Here is a 21,071-nt window from a genome sequence, read left to right as displayed (position 1 = left end):
CAACCTGGTTTAACTTGTAGATAAAGGCTGTTACAATCCAGGCTGTGTAATCTTTGAAGTGTCTGTCAGTTCATTTTACTGACAGCTTTGTGTATCTTTACGTCTAGACATCACTGAAGAAGGTGGAAGGATGTTAATTTCCTTAGTTTGAGTGATTGGAGAATTTCTATATGCTGATTTAATGGGACTTTCAAAAGAGTTTAAAATGAAATGAGAAAATAACTGTTAGAAACACAGCTGGTCTCATCTCCCAAATGATCACAGCTCTCGTACAGAATGCCATATGCATTTGTCTGTTCTTGGGAGGTTTGCATTATGTTTACCTAATGAGATATTGGATATGTACAAAACACACTACAACTGAAAAGATCATTCATACATTTCAAAAGACACTGATACATCAAGGATATCCTGTGAATACCAATATCCGATAACAGGGGAAACCAATTACCAATATTGGACCACAAAGGAATTTAATTTTCTCTGCAGTATTTTGATTCCTTTCTGCTGTTTGTTTCATCATTTATCACATACGGGTACCAGCATTGTTTGAAGTGAACAACTCTCACTCCTTGCAAGAATTTGAGTCAATTGAGATTTAGCTCAGGTAAGGCCAAAAAAAAACCTAGCAGAATGTTGACACCATTTTCACTGGAGCTTGCCCATGCAATTCACTCCCGCCTGCTTTTGATTAGTTTTGATGATCTATGATTTCCTGGAGATGAAATGGCAATTGAGTGGACAGTGAAGCCAGCGCACTCCCCAGTCTTGCCAATTTTTAGAATTCCCATTTCACTTACAAATTATCTTCAACCTCCACCACCTACCCCTGCTTCACCTCTTTATCTATACTCATACCTACATGTATGGGATAGGTTTAATGTTCATCAGTGGTATAAACTTGTTATAACAAACATGTAAAATATCAAATTACATTTCTTATTGAAGTGAGAATCAGCCTGATAATATTATTGCCCCAGTTATTTATGCCTTCTTATTTCTTTGATTTCTGTTATGATGACTCAATGAACGTTTGCACACATTATTAATGCAAATATCTATCACACTGTTCTTTGCCAATATCAGTTATTCTATTTACTTTCAAGTCAAGTCACTTTTATTGTCATTTCAACCATAACTGCTGGTACAGTACACAGTAAAAATGAGACAACGTTTTTTCAGGAACATGGTGCTACATGACACAGTACAAAACTAGACTGAACTACGTAAAAAACAACACAGAAAAAAAACTACACTAGACTACAGACCTACCCAGGACTGCATAAAGTGCACAAAACAGTGCAGGCATTACAATAAATAATAAACAAGACAATAGGACAGTAAGGTGTCAGTCCAGGCTCTGGGTATTGAGGAGTCTGATAGCTTGGGGGAAGAAACTTCAATGTGTGCATGTGCTCATCCTGCATTCTGCTGTCTGTCATTGTGTTTGTCTGAACCTATTAATACCATCAATTATTTCCAATTTGGAAAATAATAATTTATTCTGAAATAACTTCCAAGTGGATTGCATTTTTCAACTAAGGTGAAGCCAGTGCAAAATTGTGTATTGAATATGCCTGTAATGAACAGGAACTTTCACTAAAAAAAATTGTGTTAATATCTGCAATTTCAGTATCAAAAATAAAGTCAAATTTGGCAGGGAAATTAGAGAGCAAAATGGATAGAGCAAAAGTTTACAGCATCCGTTCTACTTGAATGATTCATTAAAATGAATCAAATCCTAAACCAGGACCATTGAGTAATTGATATGATTTTACTACTGGTGTTAGTTTAAAAACTTAGGTCCCTTGCTGAAGTCCTTGTGAGATAAGGTCAAAAGAAGCAACTTACATCCAGAGTTCATATGAGACCACCCACCATGTTGAATGTTAACTTCAAAGAAGGTTTGAAATGTAATTAGAAGACTCAGCAGGATATGTAATAGAATTGGGATTGTTTCTGTCAGTCAATTGGACTACAGGGTCAAAAAGCCAGAGTTTTATTTTTATAATCTACATCTCCTTATTAATAGGTTTCAGTGAGTATTTCCTTGTTAATAGCAATCAGAGACACTTGTCATTTGGAATGAATAATTATGTGTGCAATAATTTGATTTGTTAGACAATCACTTTTTTTTCCTTTTGCATTTGTGAATGGTTATTAAATATAATCATTGGAAAAGAACATATTTAAGAGAAAGAACAAAACTTTATGTAGCATCTTTCATGTTGCCAGCAAATCTCAAAGCACTCTTACTACCAATTAAACATTTTTGAGGGACAGACATTATTTCTGTCCATTTCAAAGTCCTTGTTAACCTGAGGGCGTCCACCTTCCTCACAAGTCTCTCCATCTTCAGGCTGGGTTGTGGAAGTAGTGAGGTACTGCATTAAGTTAATCAAATTCACTGATAACTAAAGGAATTACGTGCACCGTTTGTCTTGTCACATGCCATTATCTCTAGTGTTCCCCAAGGATCTTATTTCTTTTACATGTCTTGCCTCTTGGAACATTACCCAAAAATCATGTCATTTATTTTCATAAGAATGCAGACAAAAAATCAACTTCACTACCCTGTCATCACTAATTCCTCAACTTTCTCTCAGATAGCAGACTGCATAAACTGACATCCTCCAGTTTCATTTTCACTTCCATTGTATTTCCCCAAAATGAGAACCACTCTTGAAAAGAGTCAGTTACATACCAAATGTCACATAAAGAAAATTTCGTTCCATGTCAGGTTAGGACTCAACTCTACATTCAGACAGCATTTATATTGTAGGTGCAATAGCCCATGTCCCAGAGGCCCTGCCAGATGTCTTGTGAGGGATTGGGACTTCTTACAACACCCATCATAACTCAGGAAAACTGCTGGTATTGCACTGCATCATGTTATTTAACAATTTAAAAGAACTGTCAATGGTAGCTTGAGTCAGCAGATCTGTGATGTTATGGTAGCAGGATGTAATATTTGAATTAACATATGTGTGTTAATGGATTAATAAAGCAAGGTCTCATTTGGCCCCAGGAAGTCAAGAAAGACCACAAGTGAGTCTTTGAAAAACAGCAGCTGAGTTCACCAAGTGTGCTCATCAGTTTGATCCTTCAATTAACATGATATTCTTTTTGATCATATGGGACCTCGCTATGAAGAAATTGATTGTGAGATTGAACCCAGACATGATTGAATAGGATGAGTGTGAGAATGCTAGCTAGGCTCCAGACTGATAATCCAGAGGAATGTACCAAAGATCAGGAGCTCAAATCCCATCATGGAGTTTGTACACATTTTATTGAGTTAATTGGGAATGATGACTATGGAATTGCTAAATTGCTGAGAAGACCCATTTTGTTCATTTTGAGAAAATGAACCTTTAGAAAAAGAAATCTTAAGCACAGGGATCATCACAGCTCACACTTCCAAGGTTAATTAGAGTTGGACAATAAATGCAGCCTTCCACATCCTACAAATAAAGCAAGTATTTTATAAGTAGTTAATAGCTTGAAAGATTATACACCAATCTTAACTCTTTAAGTTGTACATTTTAATTAATGTCTGTATTAGACTGGATCAATGCTTTGTTCATATAATAATCATGAAGCTGTATAACATTTGGCATTTGGTTCAACATAATTTGGTTGCAATGTCAGAATATTACTGTTCATGGTCAAGATAGCAGGGATTTTTCACCTTGTTAAATAGTGCCCTGAAACCCTTCAGCTATTAAAATGCTTTCAAAACTTAGTCTGTCATCATGCCAGCTCGAATGATAACTGTATAATGTTCCAACTTAAAGCTTGTGTTATTGTATCTCAGATCTATCTCTGGATAAATTGCTGTGAAAATACATTGTCCATTTATTATGTTGTTGATGTACCTTCAAAATTAATTCCTGCTTCTGTTCACATTATCTCACCGCAACTAAAAACAGTATCTTCCATTAGAAGGGGAGAAAACACCATAAGCCAATTTGATCATTACCTTTTAGTTCAATCATTTGGTTCGATGGCTTCAGAGGATTTCGGGAAACTGCCAGGAAAGTTTGGCAACATCAAAACCAGTTTCCGACAAAGACATGGATATAGACATCATGGTGGAGAAGAGGTGATTTGAATGATAATATTACTTACAGCTTCAGGTATTGACTGCAAACATAGCAAGCATGGTGAAATATATGCAGAGTTTATGACGGGACCCAAGTACAGTATAGTCATTTCAGATTCCCTAATATTTAACTGGAGGACATTCTATTCATCTATTGTAGGATGTTGGACAAACTGCCTGCCAATAAAGAGACAGTATGGAGGGGAGGGGTGGGGTGGTAGTTAGAGTTGGGTGTGTGGCTGTAGCTAGCGTGAGAGGCTGGCATTACAAAAGTTGGTAGAGAAGTTGGTCTGGATGTCAAGTATATATCTGTGAAGGAAACAGTCAGACCACAGGCAAATTCCTAAGGAATAGCTGAAAGTAAACAATCCAAGAACAGATTTGGGAACAACAGTCAAGCAAATATTTAACCAAATGAGAAGGATCCCATTAAACTGGAGTATGGAGGAAAGAAATTGAATGAAAATATCTCAAATATTGCTGAGAGGATAGGGAGGATGATGAAACGGGATAATAATCATGGGGAGGATGTCACTTATGAATTTAGTGTGGCCCTCTCTATTACGTAGAGTAGATGGCCACAATGCAATCTTTCCATGATGCCAACTGTAATTGGCAGAAAACTGCAGATAAATAAATGCCATTGGCAGGGCCTATCTGAGCAATTATGTTGCTTTTACCTGTTAGAAATGGAGGCAGTACCAGGAATGGAAGAGTGAAAAGGGAAGGGTAACCATCCAGGAGAAGGAAATATTGGCCATGGTGAGAAAAGCCTACCCCAAATCCTCAAGAATTGTCCAGGTCTTGTGTTCAGACCTCTAGCAGTCCACGAAAACCTCAGATGCTCTCAGATGGTAATGTCACCCATCACAATGTACAACTTACTACTACATGCAGGATGTTCTCTGTTCAAAGAGAGGAAGTTATGCTCCTTCCATGTAGAGCTAAAGGTGCTGTGGGCATGTGAGTATTCTTGCATGACAGTAGAAATGAAGAAAGAGAAGCAGAATTCACCACACCACCACAGACCTCATATTGTCACCCTGTCATAGTTACATTTACACAGTCCCCTTCTGAACAAGTAAAGAAAGTCAAGCAGTTCAACAGATCCAATGGGTTTTAAAATTCACTGAATACTATAACAATTCATTTGAAGACTATTCACCCTTGTGCCTCACTCTATGCCCATATCCCATGCGCTTTGTAAGGCCTGCACTGATACATCCCTTGGCTGGTGATCCCTTGCAATAAAGTATTCCAATAATTTGCTCAGCAACAAAACTAAACACTTGGTTTGAAATCAGCTGTACTCCTACCTCCTTTTTAAAGTAATATACAAAGTTACTCATTTCATCCCATTTAACATTTTGCATTCATTCACCTTAGTTACTGGCATCTACCCCCTCCTTTGTGATTCAAGTCCCAGAATATTCATTGAAAACTGTCTACCTATACCCTCTACCTCCACACATTGGTTGTCTTTTTGGTCACTAGGACACCTTGCCTTTTCTCTTTATGTACTTGTAAAACATTTTGATTTCCTTAATTTCACTCCCCAATAATTTTCATTCTTTAATTTCTCTTTTAATTTCATTCTTACCTTTCCTACTGTCTTCCAGGCTTTCTGTTGTATTAAGTTCTTGGTATTGCATACAAACTTCTGCTTTTTTGTTCTATCCTTCTTTCTTTACAACAATATCACTTTGCTAGAGTGAATAGAATATCAAACATAGACCAATACAGCACAGGAACAAGCCCCTCAGTCCCAATGTTGTGCCAAACCTATTAAATCAGTAATCAAATAACCAGCTAAACTCATCCCTTCTGCCTGCACAATGTCCTTATCCTTCCATTTCTTTCACATTCCTGTGTCTATCTAAGCGTCTCTTAAAATTCCTTAATGCACCTGCCTCTACCAGCACCAGGGGCAGCACATTCCTGGCACCCACCACTCTCTGGGTAAAAAAATTGCCCCTCACAACTCCTTTGTACTTACCCCTCTCACCTTAAATACATGCCCTCTAGTATTAGACATTCCAATCCTGGTAAGAAGGTGCTGTCTCTCTACTGTATCTATGATCTCATAATCTTGTAAACTTCTATCAAATCTCCCCATCAGCCTTCGCTACTCCAGACAAAATAGCTCAAGTGAGTCCAGCCTCTCATTATTGCACAAGCCTTCTAATCCAGGCTACATCCTGGTAAACCTCTTTTGCATCCTCTGCAGAACCTTAACATCCTTCCTATAATGGGGTGACCTATGTGCAATACTCCAGGTACGGCCTAACCAAAGTTTTGTAAAATTGCAACATAACTTCCTGACTTTTGAACTCAATGCCTCTAATAATAAAGGCAAGCATGTCATAAGGTTTCTTAAGCACCCTATGAACCAGTGTAGCCACTTTTAGGAAGTTATGAATTTGGACTCCAAGATCTCTCTGCTCAACCACACGAATAAGGGTCTTGCCCTTAACAGTGTACTGTCTCTTTACATTTGACCTACAAGGTGCAAAACTTCACATTTGGCTGGGTTAAGTTCCATCTACCATTTTTCCTCCCATATCTGCAACTAATATATATCCTGCTGTATTCTTTGCCAGACTTCTACACTATCCACAACACCACCAATTTTCTTATCATCTGCAAACTTACTAACCCACCCATCTACATTTTCATCGAGGTCACTAACGTACATCACAGCTGCAGTACAGAACACCTGTAGAACACCACTATTACAGATTGCCAGCACGAAGTCCCGTCAACCACTACCTTCTGTCTCATATGCACAAGTTCTGAATCCAGACAGCCAATTCACCATTGGTCCCATGCATCTTAATCTTCTGGATGAGCCTCATATGAGGGACCTTATCAAGCACCTTACTAAAATCCATGTAGACAATATCCATAGCTCTACCTTCTTCTATCACCCTCATCACCTGATCAAAAATCTCAGTCAAGTTAGTAAGGCATGGCTTGCTCTACACAAAGTCGTGCTGGCTCTCCCTAATTAGAAATTGTTTCCCAAGTGCTCATAAATCCTATCCCTTAGAGTAATTTCTAAGGGAAATTAGAATTAGGAAATTAGGGAATTAGGAAATTTCTCTTGCTCCCTTCTTGAATCACGGAACAGCATTAGCTGCTCGCCAGTCCTCTGGGTCCTCGCCTGTGGCCAGAGAGGACACAATTAATCAAGGCCCCAGTAATCTCATCTCTTGCTTCTCTCAGTAATCTGGGGTATGTCCTATCAGGGTCTGGGGAACAATCCAACTTCATGCCCTAAGAGACCCAACATGCCCGAGCACATTATTATTATTGTTATTATTATCGGCACTGCTCTCCACATTCTCTTCTCCTTGATAAACACTGATATAAAGCATTCATTAATGGCCTTTTCCATATCCTCCATATCCAAGCAAATCTTTCCTCCTTTATCCCTGAGTGGTTCCACTCTCACCATAATTATCCTTTTGATCTTGATGTATGTATAGAGTGCCTTAGTTGTCCCATGCATCTGAAATTATAAAAACAAAGATAAATATATAACCTTTGTGAGAGAGAGTGGTCAAGGTTCAAAATATCTGGATATAGATAGATAGATAGATACTTTATTGATCCCAAAGGAAATCATAGCATCACAGTAGCATTACAAGTGCACAGATATAAATATTAGAATGGAAGTAGAATGAATAAAAGATAAGTTACAGAAGGCAGTCATCACTTCCCTGGCTATCAGGTATTAGAAATTGTCAGACATGGGGAAATACGATGTGAGCGAGTAGACTGAATGTGAAACTTTTAATGATCTGCATCTCAGGTTGCTGACTATTAAACCAGCTCTTTCTGTTCTACCTGGCCACCTAGCTCAGCAAGGGCCCTTTGCTTGGTTCTGTGGCTAGAGGCTGCAAATTGTCTTCTTCCGGAACTTTGGAATCTGATTTATGTTTGTGCTTGAAGTTAAATAGGTCTACGTGTGTGTGAACACTAGTGCAATGCTGAGAGCGTAAGAGCAATGATAGGTGTGAACTTGTAATAGTAGAGCTGTGTGCTGTCTTCACTGATTTTGAATGTACAAAACGACCATTAAACACCTTGCCATAGTGGGATTATATCTCCTCACATTGACCTCCCTGCCCATCTCCTCCCATTGTTACTTAAGGATCTTTGACTTTCTACCATCAGGAAGGAGACTCCAATGCATAAACACAAGAACAGCCAGGATGGGAAACAGTTTCTTTCCTCAGGCCATTAGGCTTCTGAACTCCCTGACGCATCAGATTCAAAGTGTCACTGGTTAATCTGTTCTGTACTTTACAATATTTAATTTATGCACTTTAGTTTGTAATTTATGCATGATTCATTTGTAGATTTTATCCTTACCTTCATAAGCTATTGTGTGTAATGTGTACTATGTGTGCTACTGTACTTTACACCCTGATTTGGAGAAATGCTGTCTCATTTCTATATACATTATATGGTTATATGCACGTATATAGTTAAATGGCAATAAACTTAACTTCACTTGACTTGAACAATGATTGAGGAAGGAGTGGAGTCTCCATACTCCCTTGAAAATTGACCTGTGCTTTTTGATTTCTTCAACCAAATGTCAAGTTTGGCAATAGGATTTATGGGCCCCATTTTTTTTTCTATATATTGCTGTTCCCATTGTCAATGATTAATATTTGACTTTCAGAAGTGGCTGGATTCACTGCTCATGGTTACTTAGGGATGTAAGAAAGAGATACAGGATTTTGCCATCAGGCCCTTTGAGCCTGTTCCATCATTCATCCAGATCAGAACTGATCTCCCTTGATATCATTTTCCAACTCTATCCCCACATCCCTTGATTCTTTAAAATCCAGACTTCACTCTATCAGCATAAAGTTAAAAAATGAGACTCCAGAGCCCTCCAAGATAGATCATTCCAGATTCAACATTCTTGATTTTAACAAGAGGTAAGTACTCCTGAAGTTGTTATTGTTAATAGTGAGGAAATTGATATGATTTGGAATTCCAAAGCACACGCACTTTCTTACAAGATGCATGCACAAAATTAATTCAATGTCAAGCTCTTTTGTTTTCTTCAGAACTGAAATAGTTGATTAATTTATCTCATATTACGCGGGGTATAGATAGGGGAAATGCAAGCAGGCTTTTTGCACTAAGGTTGGGTGAGACTACAACTGGAGGTCATGGGTTAAGGGTGAAAGGTGAATTGTTTAAGGGGAACAAGAGAGGGAGGTTCTTCACTCAGAGGGTGGTGAGTGTGTGGAATGAGCAGTCAGCAGAAGTGGTGAATCCAGGTTCAATTTCAACATTTAAGAGAAATTTGGATAGGTATATAGAGGGAGGGGTATAGCAGGCAGGTTGATGGGGCATGGATTCGATGGGCTGAAGTGCCTGCTTCTGTGGTGTAGTATTCTATGATTCTATGACTTGCCTCCGCAATCACTAGGATCAAACAGAATGCTAAATAAACATAGGAAGGGTTCTACCTGTGAAGCCCAATTTGATAATATCAAAACCCATTGGGACACACTTCAACCCTTTTCTTACGTCTAGGATGAATATAAGATAACATGACAGCCAGTTATTATTTGACCTGTATTGACAGTAAAAACCTGGTGCTGTCAACATAGATTGCAGGGTTTTAAATGAAGTCAGATATGACTCAACCTAGCAACCTACACTGACAATAAAAATGACCAAATTGGACCTCCATAGAATAATGATTTTCTCAAAATCAATTCTACGAAGGACATGTATGATTTGAAAAAGACCCCACAGGGTAGGTAACAGTTTTCCTATTCATGCTTTGCTCCTTATTCACACAGCTTACATATTTAGTATGGGCTTAAAGCAGAGCTGGTAAGAGTTTCTTTTCGGGCCTCTCTATATTTAATTCCTTTAACTGATTGACATCAGTCTCATTTTTAGGTAGTTATTTTACTTGGCAGATAGCAGAACTCAGTTCCAGGAGGTACAATTGCAGAAGAATGTGCAATGAGCGTGAAAATTATATTTTCCAATACAAAATGTAACAATGAACACATCTTGACTTGACTGAAGATAAAGTAACAAAGACTATTGATTGGAAAAATAGAAAGCTGCTTTATATGTTCAGACAAAACTTCTATTCTAAAGGTGGAATCTACACTGATGCCTACTGTGCAATTTTATTACCAAGCTCAATACAGAAAGGGTCAGTGGGTAACTTAATTCAGCCACATTTCACAGTTAACACAAAGTATACTGCAAATGCTGTGGTCAAATCAAGACTTACAAACAAGCTGGATGAACTCAGCAGGTTGGGCAGCATCCGGTGAAATGAGCAGTCAAAGTTTCGGGCCGAGACCCTGACAAATCAAGAATTGAGAGAAACTGTCTCCAAACATGAGATAAAAATTAAAGATTAACTTTATTTGTCAAGTGTACATTGAAGCATCACTGTGTACATAGATCTAATGATGCCTCTGGACACATCCTCAGTGATGTTCTTGGAATCACTGGGTGTTTCAGGTCTTTCAACATCATACACCCTCCTCCAGGTGACCCAGCTGGGGCTGATCAGACCCCAGCTTATCTCCGGATGGCTAGCTACTTATGACTCCATGGCTCCCCTCTTTGAGCCACAGCCATCTTGAGGCCTTGTCTGCCACATCGGTGCTACTGCGGATGACTCTCCTCTTCCTCTCTTCCTCGATGCCCAAATTGCTGAAGAATCTGGCTAAGGAATGGGCTGCACATCCCCTAAAAAGAAGCTCCACTGGGAGACACCTCGCTCTCCATCCAGCCCGTTGGCAGTTGCTGACCAGTCCTGTGTACTTGGAGAGCTTCCTTTCAAAGGCCTCTTCCGAGCGATCTTCCCGTGGGACTGTCAGCTCCAGCAGCACCACTTGCTCAGTAGACTCAGGCTTAAGGACAATGTCTGGCCATAGGGTGGTGGCTGCGATATGGTTGGGGATACAGTGAACACGTCATGTGCGTCAACAACTAACACTGTCCGAGGATGTGACAGGGACAGTACAAAGTGTCGCCATGCTTCCAGTGCCAACATAGCTTGCCTACAATTTACAAATCCTAATCTGTACGTCTTTGGAATGTGAGTTTCCTCTGGGAGCTCCGGTTTCCTCCCTGCCTAGAATTGCAATGAGGAGATGAGGAGAAACTACTTCACTTAGAGGATAGCATAGTTCTTCTTCCAGAGAGATTTAGATGATCTGGCATCGACTTCATTCAAATACAATGTGGATGGAATTTCGAATAGCCAGTGAACCAGGGAACAGAGGGAGTAGATCAGACATGATTTTAATAGATTTGAGAGAAGCATGCAAAGTCTGATAAACTTCTGTGGCCCCAAATGATTATTTTCTTATGCTCCTTCTCATAGTGGTTGATGATGAGTTCATGTGGTGGGGCGTTGGGGGTTGCTTTATTTGGGATAATTACCATTAGACACTCTAAGTGGTTTTATGAATGGTTAGCCTAACGCTTTGATGTTACTGTCTGTAGGAAGTTTGTACATTCTCCCCATGAGCACATGGGGCTTTTCCAGGTGCTCCAGTTTCCTCCCATGGTCCTGAGACGTACAGGTTAGTAAGTTCTGGGCATGCAATGTTGGCACTGAAAGCATGGTGACACTTGTGGGCTACCTCAAGGGCATGCTCAGATTATTGACATATTTGCTGTATTTTTCGATGTACCTCTGACAAATAGAGCTATTCTTTAATCTTCTCATTGTAATTGGCACTGACATTCACCAACCACCCACCCAAAGGCAACTCTGCTGTTCTGATGTATGACTTTTTATCTTCCTCATGATGACAAGGTAAAGCATTAAAGCTACACTTCTGATTCTTTTCTCTGCTAGTTCAGTGAGCAGGATTAAGGAACGTTTGCCTGTGTTAATGAATGGCTATGTTTGTAATCTATTCTAACAGCAACAGGGGTCGAAAATGGATTGTTTTGTGAAAATAGTGTATCAGTGGCTATTAAATTCACTGCATCTCTGCCTCAATGGTCTAAAAATCACCACAATTTGTAATGACAACATTGTTAATTCACCAGCAATGTTCTATAATGTATGTCAAAGCTACCAAAAGATTAACACAATGGCAGCAGTCTATGGAACAAAGTGACTAAGTCTTTGCTGAGATCACTCGACATCCCATTGAAGTTTATAAAATGCATGCCATTCTGACATGGTGGAAGAAGATCCCCATGTGGTTACATATCAGGAACCGGTCACAACAGAGCACAACTTACACCTGACTGCTCGGATGTTTCGTGAAATGGACAAATGGCACTGCTGCTAGGATGTAGCGTGGAAGAGTGTAAATTTACCATCCATTACAGTTTATATTGATGCCTTCATCTATGCAGCTAGAAACAGAATGGTTTTCTTTTAATTAAGTATTAGCAGTCTGTTCGGGCAGGAAGTTAGAACTCAACATGCACCGCCTCAGTTCTAGATCACCTGGGAAAGCGGGCCACGGAGTACTGACGGAGTTTAACTCGGACAAGTGCTGCATTTTGGCAAGTTAAACCAGGGCAGAATTTACACAGTAAGTAAGGGGCCCGGAACAGTTTTGTTGAACAGAAATACCCAGGGGTAAATACACATAGTTCCGTGAAAGTAACAACACGGGTAGACAGGGTGGGGGAGAAAGGTGTTAAGCATATTTGCCTTCATGGTCAGAGCATAGAGTACAAGTTAGAATGTCACGTTGTATCTATGCAAGACTTTGACTTCTAGCTTTCCCAAGTATGACCAAATGATTGCTACAAATCTGATAACTTACTGGTGTGCTGATGTCACTGAGCAAGTTATCCTAAGCAAGTAAATTAATGAGTCATTTGGAACCAGAAGAGACTGCAGATGCTGAAGTCTGAGGCAATAAACAAAATACTGGAGGAAATCAGCAGGTTAAGCACCATCTATAAAGGGAAATGGAGAGTCAACATTATGAGCCAGAACAACTCAATATGAATCTGTAAATCTTTTCATATTGTAAAGGGCATTTAAAAGGCACTCACCATTGATAACTTGATGAAGATAAACATATCTGAGAAAAGCAGTTGTTCAGTTGATCTGTCAAGTACTTACCTTTCAACAAATATCCCTAAACCTAATTATCTATCTGGTCTTCTTTCTCAATGTGTTCCTGCTGTGAAAAAAAATGAGTCTTATGTATTAGGGCAATATCGATATTTGAAAAGCACTTTTTTGGCTATAAGTTGCCTGAGGTGGCAACCCGGTCAGTGGTGCCACATAAATGCAAGTGCCTTTTTTTCTTTCATAATGTAATGATGTCACCGTCTTCTACTCTGATGTGAAGTCTGTTCACAAGTTAATTAACATCTGTGATCAGTTTAAGTCTGCATCAGGGTCAAAGGCTATCGGCACAAAGAGCAAAGCCATGTTCTTCGGCAACTGGGGCAATAGATCCAGTGTTCCCTTCACCATCAGGTCCAATACGTGAGATATTGGGGATCTGGTTCAGAGCTGGCTGGAGCAGACTAGGAAGGTAAAGTAGAAAGTGGGATTGTGGGGTGTGCATTCTGTACCGATAACCTTGAAGAACCTAGTCACCAGGTGTGAGGTGCTCTCAGAGATGCTGTACTTGGTGCATGTGTGGCCCATCCTCCACTCCTCCAGCTTGGATACCACCCGAACTGTCTTTGTTGGAGCGAGTCAGACAGGTCACATGCACAAGTCCGTGGACAATGGGGGCAAAAACTTTCCCAATGTTGCCCTCATTCTGATGACCATTTTTGTGTGTGGCTACATCAGGCTGTGTGTGGAACTTAAATAGGTGAGCACCAAGACCACTATGTGCCAAGATTCTACCTCTTCCCTGTGCAACAAAAGATGGGCCCCGTTCCCCAGCAATGTCCTGGTCAGCTGGGTGTTGCCACTGCCTGTCCTAGGGGAAGAGTTCTTTCAGACCAACACCTTTGATGACAAGGCTATCAGGCAGTGATCAACATGGAATGTACTGCAAACACTGCAGGAAGAGGACATGATGAACACAGTGACATGGTTCCTTGAGCAGACTGTCTAGACCATCTGGCAGAATACTTCATCACCAGGCCCTATCAGCAGTAACCAAGATCTAACTTGTCTGGCATTGAGAGTGACACTCCCAGTCAGATCCTTCTTGTATACCTGGAGCATTATCTCCACAACCCACTGCCCATAGAATGACTGCAGTGAGGAGGAAATAGTAACTCACCTCTTTGCACACTGTGGGTTTCATCCCGAGCAGCTGCGTACCAGAGGGCTCTCTGTTCTTCGGGCTGCTCCCAGGGACACACACAGAGACAAACACCAGGTGCTGCTGGTTGATCATCAACTCAGTGAAAGGTACTCTTTGGTTGGCCCAAAACTTGTTGGTCGAACTGTCAGTGGAAGAACGCTGCCAACTGCAGGAATACGAGTTGAGGGACACATGGAAACTTGGTGCAGCCACCACAAGGGCTCAGTGAAAGGACCATGGTTTAGGCTTCTTCTCCCACTGGGGAGGTTGGGGCCAGGTGCGGGGTTGGGGGAAGCCCCTCAATTATGATAGTATTTGTTTAATATGAAATCCCAGACTTTCAGCAGTATGGAAAATATTGACAATGTCTATGAAGGTGTTGAATAGTTTATTGTGTAAATAAATTTATTGTGAATAAAATTTATTTTGTAATGGACAGGGAGTAAATAAGTATATTTAAATTATCTGTGGGAGTAAAACTGCATGTCATAACTCTATTTTCTCTGGTATTTCAAGCTATCCAAGGCATTAAACAACAGGGAAACTTTCCAAGTTGGCCACAGTTACACACATTAAGAGTGTGAGGCAATAGCAGGATAAAGACTCATAAAAAACCTTTCTACTTTCCCACCGGAGCCCTTCAGAAGAGGCTGTGCAACACCTTCTGAACATCTGACATCAGATTACGCCTGGCCTGGTAGGACTCTGTCCTCGAAGCCAAGAGATTTCCTATCGTAAACACTTAAACTCAAAAATCCAGACTGAAGTTTTGCCACAAAGTTGAGGGAGAGGTACATTGTCAGCAGTCCCATCATTTGAATGAAATGTTAGATTGAGTCCAATCTGCTCACTCAGGTAGATGTGAAACTTCTCCAAGCGTTGTGTGGAAAAAATAGTTTTTCTATCAATCCCATGGTCTCATTATTACAATGTTGCTCTTTGTCAGAATCTGCTGTGTACAAATTGGCTGGCACCTTTCCTACATCACAACAATGAATACACTGAGGTCCATCACTGACTGTGAACTGTTTTAGGATGTCCTGAAAGAGCCACAAATGATGCAGTATATATAGATAAGTATATTTTGATGATAGCTGTAAAAGTAGATTTATTCCAAGATTATGTAAGTTGGACAACGCTTCACAGTACAGGCAACCTGAGTTCAATTCCTACTGCTGCCTGTCAAGAGACTGTATGTTCTCCCCTTGACGACGTGGGTTTCTTCTAGGCGTTCCAGCTTCCGCTGACAGTCCTAAGACATACCAATGTTTAGGTTAATTGGTCATTGTAAATTGCCCCGTGATTAGGCTAGGATCAAATTGGGGGAATTGCTTGGCAGCACGGCTTGGAGGACCGAAGGGTCTACTCCGAGCTGTATCTCAATAAATAAATAAAAAACAAGTAAAGCAGCCTCCATTCTGTACCTGGCTTCCATACGTCTTCAGGAACTCGCAGTCAGGAACATTATTGTAAATTTCTTCCTCTATTGAACTTTTTCAGGTATTTCTCCAATGGAGGACAACTTACAGCGATGTTAGGGTCACATCGCAGTAACAGCTCACACACTCCACTTAATGACTTAACAGTCACCATTTCAACCTGTGGAAAAGATTACTACAATGATATTGGATTTAGTATATAAGCTGCTATTTCTTTTATCTTCAAAAGACTTTCATTAATTGAAGTGAGAGACAATCTTTATTTAACCTCAGTCTCTTTTATCCATATCTCTGTTACTGGAGTTTACAAGCTTTCAACTATTTTCTATTTACATATCAGTTATACAATAAGTTTTTCTGAAATGCTCTCTCACATGTGGCACTTTATTTCTTCAGATTCAAAGCACATTCTGTGCAGATACCTGATCCTTCTTGAATACACTTCCAGGTTCTACTGTGGCACCTTACACCTAAAGCCTAGTTAAACTAAAAAAAAAGCTTCTAGTCAAACCAAACACACTATAATTGGACACATGCAGTCCTTGCTAAAGTTGGCTGTCATGCTAAATAACATTACAGTTGATTTAAAATATATTTACTGTTGCTGTTAGCTATTGCATAGAGAAGGTTGAGGAGACACGCTCAAATTACAATACCTTCAAACCTCATCTTCAGGAAAACTGTTGGGATTTTTGATACTTGACAGCTTTCATTACCAACAAAGTTGTCAGTTTCATCACGGTGTTCCCTAAAGCAGTTGGGAAGGAGAGACTGGGAAATGATTTCACATAGAAACAAAAATGCCCAGGTGCAGAGGGGGAAAATAGCTCCATCAAAAAGAATCAACATACCTCATGTCAAAAGTCATTTAAAAATGAGACTTGCTGAATGGGAAGTTAATAATATCATTATAAAAAAAGAAAAAATTAGACAGCAGATCTGTGATTTATATTAACTATGTGATGCCTGCTGTCCACCTTGCAGAAGTGTGACCCTTAGCATCAAGAAGGGCAGAGGCAGCCATCTCATGAGAACACCACCACATCCCAGTTATCCACTAATTCACACACTGTCCTGAATATAAAATCATTGCTGTTTCTCTGCCGCTGGGTCAATGTCCTCACATTCCCCATTTAACATAACTACTGAAACTCAGGGTCTGAAGTCTCACCACCACCATCTCAAAGCAGGGAAGGATGTTTCTTAAAAGTTGCTCAGGTGGAAATTTAAAGAACATTTGATGGTATATTTATGAGTAAAAGTGAGTTGTAGATCTTATAAAACAGTTTAACTGCATAAAATGTCATAATCATCATTTACCATTACTTGAATTTGCAAGGCCAAAGTGATTTTAAATGCATTGTGCTTATACAGTGTGCATGAATCTATACTGCTATTTAACAGTATTGTTCCACTTGACTGAGTCTTCACTAACGAAGCCCTGTTAGTTCAGCAATCATCCCAACTTTTATTGATAATGCCACGGATCATTGTGTTTCTAATAGAGCTGTCACTTTAGAAACATTTACCCAAGGGCTGCTAAATTCTGGTTAAAAAATTACTTGTTGAGTCATGGATGACGTACATTTATTGATCTATAATTACACACAGAAAAGCAAACACCCATCTTTATTACAGATATATTGACTCAAAGTTATTAATTAATTCAACTTTGCAGCTTGAAACTTTGGTTGAAGAGCCAGGTTGGATGTTACTGGATTTTAGAATGAATGATTGAAACTTCATTTGGTTAAATAATTTATGAAGAATGATGCTGTGCCAACTAGGTGTACATTCTTTGCATATGAGCCAATCTTTATTGTTTAGTTTATAGGACATCTTGGTTCTTGTGCAAATGTTTTCTCTCCAGTTCGATAAACAAATGAGCCATTTTTGCTCTTCAACCTCCTTACAATCACCTTTAAGTATTATTGAAGGTTTTTATATTTGAACAGTTTACACACAAATCACAGATATCCTTGGTAAAATCCAAAATAAACAATTATCAATGCCTTTTCATGTTTATAAATCCTATTCTGCAGCACCAATGAACACTCAGCCACACTTATCCCATGATACCACTGTTCCATTACACCATTCAAATCTCTTTCCCCAGTTAATACTGATGCCACATAATTGAGAAAGTCTTCGTGTAGTCCTCATTGACCTCATCCAAAAGTTGAAGTACTCGGAGACCCTTTAAATAATGAGATACTTTAAAACAGTGTTCCCACCTTGCATCACAGTCTGATGAAGAACCATTTTTGAATATTTGACACTAATATTAAGATAAATTGGGATAACAGAGGCCAATGTTCCCTCCAATTTGTAGTGTGTGCAAAAATCTTGTGCTGTGTAATTTTTACCCAGTGACAATAGCATGTGTGCCCTCAATTCTATATATAGAGGTGTTCATCTTAATACCTAGCAAAACAGTATCAATAAGAATTTTAATCTCCTCTGGGTGTGACCATTTTTGTTCTCGTTCACCTGCACTATGCATATGCAAAACATATGCAGTCGGCCCACAGTGGGCAATGAAGGATTTTCTTGCCAGAGCTTCTACACTTGCTTGCTAAATGAAGCTTTAAAAAGTCAAGTTTCCAGATATCACTCCACTTCTTTCCACTTGCAAATTCTCCAGCAACTTTTGCATCGCAGCAATACATGTAGGTAGCAGCAGTTTCTGTATTGTACACAAGCATTTCATATAGCTGTCAGAGTAGCAGTTTCTACTGTTTTATTAAGTCATTCCGCTTTAAATGAACTAGCAGTTCTTTTGTGCTTCCCACCCTTTTTAAGAATTCAACATAGTGAATCAATAATTTCTTCAATAAAAACAGTATAAATAAGTCAGTTCTAAAATCTGCAGACAAATCGTCAAAAACTCCACATTGTCAACGCTGTCCATGTCAGAAACTAGAAAAGGAAATGTGATTATGTATGATCGTGAAATTTACTTAACATGCCAACTGGGTTGCCAGAGGTTGAACCATAGGAAATGCATCCTCACAAAGAATTGATTCTATTAGCTAAACTGGGCAAAAACAGTGAGGTAGAGTTTGTGCTTCGGTGAGCCAATTTGAGCTGGATATGTGCTGGTAAATCTAGCCATTTCGAGATGTGGACCTAAGGTGAAGTGAGTGACAGATTCACGGATGCACTGAAAAATCTGGAGATGGAAAATCTGGCTGAGTGGTGCCACAACAACAACCTCTTACTCAATGTCAGCAAGACCAAGGAGCTGATTATTAACTTCAGGAGGAGGAAACCAGAGGTCCATGATCTCATCCGGTGATCAAAGGTGAAGAGGGACAGCAACTTTAAATTCCTCAGTGTTACCATTTTGGAGGACATTTCCTGGACCCAGCATGTAAGTGCAATTGCAAGGAAAGCACAACAATGCCTCTGCTTCCTTAGAAGTTTGCAAAGATTCGGCATGACTTCTAAATCCTTGACAAACTTCTATAGATGTGGGGTGGAGTCAATATTGACAGGCTACATCACAGTCTGGAGAAACACCAATGCCCTTGAATGGAAAATCCTACAAAATGTAGTGGATACGGCCCAGTCTATCATGCGTAAAGCCCTCCCCACCACTGGTCACATCTATATGCAGTGCTGTCACAAGAAAACAGCATCCACCATCAGGAACGCCCACCATCCAGATCATGCTCTCTTCTCATTGCTACCATCAGGCAGAAGGTACAGGAGCCTTGGGACTCACACCAGCAGGTTCAAGAACAGTTATCACCCCTCAAACATTAGGTTTTTGAACTAGAGGGTTAACTTCACCCAACTTCACTTGCCCCTTCACTGAACTGTTCCCACAACCTACGGACTCACTTTCGAGGACTCTTCATCTTGATATTTATTGCTTATTTATTTATAGTTATTTAATTTTTTCTTTCTTTTTCTAGTTGCACAGGTTGTTGTCTTTTGCATACTGGTTGTCCGCCTTGTTGGTGGGGTCTTTCATTGGTTCTATTATAGTTATTAGAATTATTGCGTATGCATGCAAGGAATTGAATCTCACAGTTATATATGTACTTTGATAATAAATTTAGTTTGAACTTTGAACTATCTCTAGATTCCTTGCCACCCAAACAGAACGGTTGAATGTCAAAGGTCACCAGGGCCACTCGGCACTGGGGCTAATTCTCTGCTGCCACCTCACTATCTCTAGGATTGGGAGCCACAGATCCATATACGTTATGGGGGAGAGTGCAGGGGTGAGTCCAAGCATCATGACATATCAATTATTACTTTGGAACTATGTACAGGAAGCACTGTACTTTTAATGATATTGTAGACCTCTGCACAAAATGTATTTGTATAGTCTGAGTGAGTCTGAGAACTGGGGGCCACGTATGCAGCTGAATGCATGGGAGATAGGTAAAAGATCATGCTGGCTGGTCTTTGGTGTGGCAAGGTCGGAACTAAGGGAGAAAGAGTACAGAGGGAAGCATGCATTGAGGTTTGGCTAATGGGAGGGGTCTTTCAAATGTCTGATAACCTTGTGGCACAAGGATAAGTGGTGTTTTCCATTAGTTCCCCTCCAGAAGATAAAAAGAAATAAGATGAGTGTTTCAAACCATTTCCACCATGCTTGTAGATCTTGCAATAGTGCCTTATTTAAATCATTATCATTTGATATGTAGATGACTAGTGGCTGCCATTCAAATGAAATAGTACAGGGGCTTGTGGAAGGAAGGGGTTGGTGGCAAGGACAAGGACTGGACAAGAGCAGACTGAGAAAGTGTGCAATGGAGGCTAGTGTGAACCAGGAATGGGGCTACCACCATAGGGTTGGAAGGTAGGCAAGAGTCTGTACGAGGATGAATGTGTGTACTATATTCTGGGGTTTAGACCACAATGGAAAGGAAGAACAGTGTGGAAGAAGATCCTGCTGTTCCTTTGGATCTGCTGAAGAGACAACTCCTTTGGTTTGTTTGTCTTTGTCTCTTGGCTCTTCTACTGAATACATTACTTCTTCCACACAGAACAATTACACCCATTCAGACCTGCTGTCAACTCGTACATACTCTTTCTAACCCTACAGTCTCCAAGGATAACCCAATAGTAACCCCAAACACTCTAATACCCCCACACTCACAAAACCTCCCCACACAACCTACATAGACTGGCTCAATATTCATCCCTAGGCACTAACACCCACCCACAATCATCCCACCCTCACTCTAACCTGCCAATAATCCCCTCATGCTTACCCACCGCAGTCAATGCCTCTACAAGTGTGCACTTGCA

The sequence above is a fragment of the Hypanus sabinus genome, chromosome 11 (genome assembly GCF_030144855.1).
Source record: "Hypanus sabinus isolate sHypSab1 chromosome 11, sHypSab1.hap1, whole genome shotgun sequence".
Taxonomy (NCBI): domain Eukaryota; kingdom Metazoa; phylum Chordata; class Chondrichthyes; order Myliobatiformes; family Dasyatidae; genus Hypanus; species Hypanus sabinus.
Note: the sequence above shows the minus strand (reverse complement) of the source record.